Source organism: Sinocyclocheilus anshuiensis, unplaced genomic scaffold (assembly GCF_001515605.1).
Source record: "Sinocyclocheilus anshuiensis isolate Anshui unplaced genomic scaffold, SAMN03320099.WGS_v1.1 scaffold954, whole genome shotgun sequence".
Classification (NCBI taxonomy): Eukaryota; Metazoa; Chordata; class Actinopteri; order Cypriniformes; family Cyprinidae; genus Sinocyclocheilus; species Sinocyclocheilus anshuiensis.
Genome location: NW_015536527.1, coordinates 487,211 through 489,805, shown reverse-complemented (window position 1 = coordinate 489,805; position 2,595 = coordinate 487,211).

Here is a 2,595-nt window from a genome sequence, read left to right as displayed (position 1 = left end):
CCACGCCACAGAAAGGACCGGAGAAAAACAGCGGCTGTTTCTCCAAATCACAAGCCGCGAAAAAACGTTTTGGGAACACGAGACAAAATAAATTTCTACTGATGGAGTCAACGAGGGAGAGATCGTGACGTGGTCAAGAAAGAAGATGACGCCCAATACTTCAAGGAATGAATGGAGCACAGGTCAGCTAGTACGACCACCGGACTCCAGTGAGGATTTGAATCAGCCCACTGTGGAGGCTGAGTGGCAGCAATCAGATATGGACAAGGACTGTGGACTGTTTGCATTAAAAGGGAACAGTGAGTATGTAAAACTATACATGGTAATGATCCGATGTAATGATGTTAAGTTAAAGATGGAGGTTGATACAGGAGCAGCCATGTCCATCATTCCGGAGACTTTGTACAGAAAAAGGTTAAAAAAAAATTTTAACTTCAGCCTTGTGATGTAACCTTGAGGACCTACTCCTCAGAGCAAATTCCACTGTTAGGTCAATTCCCGGTTACAGTGACATGTAAGGAACAGTCAGAAAAACTGGTCTTACTGGTGTCTAAGGGTAAGGGGCCAAGCCTCATGGGAAGAAACTGGATTCAGCGCTTACCGCTAGACTGGTCGAGAGTGATTTATGTGGCGGATCCAGTTAGTGAGCTGTCTGAGAAATACTCATGTGTGTGTAACACTGACCAAGGAGTAATTTCAGGGGTATGCGCCAAATTGCAAATTGTTGAAAATGCCATTCCAAAATTTTGCAAGAGCAGAACGGTTCCTTATGCCTTGAGAGACGCAGTGGACAAACAGTTACAACTGTTGGAAAAGCAGGGTGTTATTACACCGGTTGAGTACAGTGAATGGGCAGCACCCATCATGTGTATACCAAAGACAAATGGTGATGTGCGTATTTGTGGTGATTACAAGGTCACAATCAACACGTGGTTAGCTGTTGATAAATATCCTTTGCCAAAACCTCAGGACCTGTTTGCGTTGTTGGCAGGCGGTAAATACTTTACAAAACTAGACTTAACTCAGGCGTACCAGCAAGTCGAGTTAGATCCGCAATCTAAGCCATACTTGACAATTAACACTCCAAGAGGATTGTATCACATGAATTGTTTGCCCTATGGTGTGTCTAGTTCACCAGCGATTTTTCAATGCATTATGGATCAGACGTTACAGGGTCTGCCGAATGTAATCTGTTATTTAGATGACATTCTGATCACTGGTAAAACTGAAAGTGAGCATTGGAAGAACAATGTCGAACAGGTGTTAAAAAGGTTGCAGAGGTATCAGAGTGAATAGAGACAAATGTGCTTTCGGTTAACCTCAAGTAACCTATTTGGGACACGGAATTGATCAGGAAGGAGTTCATTCGGTTCCAGAGAAGGTCGAGGCTATTGAAAAAGCCCCGGCACCTAAAAAATGTTACTGATCTCAGCTATTTTAGCGTTGCTTTCATACTACGGCAAATTCATGGAAAACTTGTCAACCACAATTAAACCCATGACTGAACTATTACACAAGGACCAACCTTGGCAGTGGTCAAAGGCCTGTCAACAGTCATTTAAAGACGCTAAAAAGCTGTTGACGTCATCAAGTGTGTTAACACATTTCAATCCCCAACTTTCCATATTGCTAGCGTGTGATGCATCTGCATATGGAGTAGGGGCAGTGATTTCGCATCGTATATTAGACGGTATGGAAAAACCCACAGCACCCTTAGTAAGTCAGAAATAAACTATTCCCAAATTGAAAAGGAAGCCTTGGGTATCATTTTTGGGATGCAGAAATTTAGGGACTATTCGTATGGTAGAAAATTTCTGCTCATCACCGATCACCAGCCTTTGGTTAAGATTTTGGGGCCGAAAACTGGAGTGCCTGCTTTAGCCACCGCTAGGTTGCAGAGGTGGGCATTACTTTTATTGGCTTACCAATATGATATCAGATACAAGTCGTCTGCGGAACACGCAAATGCTGATGGCCTTTCGAGATTACCTTTGGGGTTGACGGGACCTATGTGTTCAAGGAGACAGGATAGTCTGTGCATGATCTGATGTTTTATTCGGACCCAGAATAAGGCGAGATGAACATCACGGAGCGCTAAACACTCCGTGCAGTGTGTGTTCCATATTCATACTCGAAGCCGGAGGGCGCTCTCGTGCAGAAAGTCGTACGAGGAAATTCCTAATATGGACAAAAGCGTCCAGCTATCACTGTATGAAAACAGTTGTTTTCACAGAAAAACAGAAACGTTTGGAAACATGACGACATACATTAAATATACGATTGCGACAATATATGGTTTATTTGTGTTTGTCAAGTCATCTCCAGGTAATAAATAAAGTATATGAACAATGCAGTGCTAATTGACATAGCATTTATTACAGTATAGAAAATATTCTGCCTTATTATGTGATAAAAAAGTGTTTGTACTATATAAACAAATCATTATTATTGGTTTTTGTCCAGCAGTTATCTGATTTCTAAGCCAATTAAAAGCTAGAAATTAGAGAAAAATTAAAGTTGCCTATACACTACCAGTCAAAAGATTTTGAACAGTAAGATTTTTAATGTTTTTTAAAGAAGTCTCTTCTGTTCGCC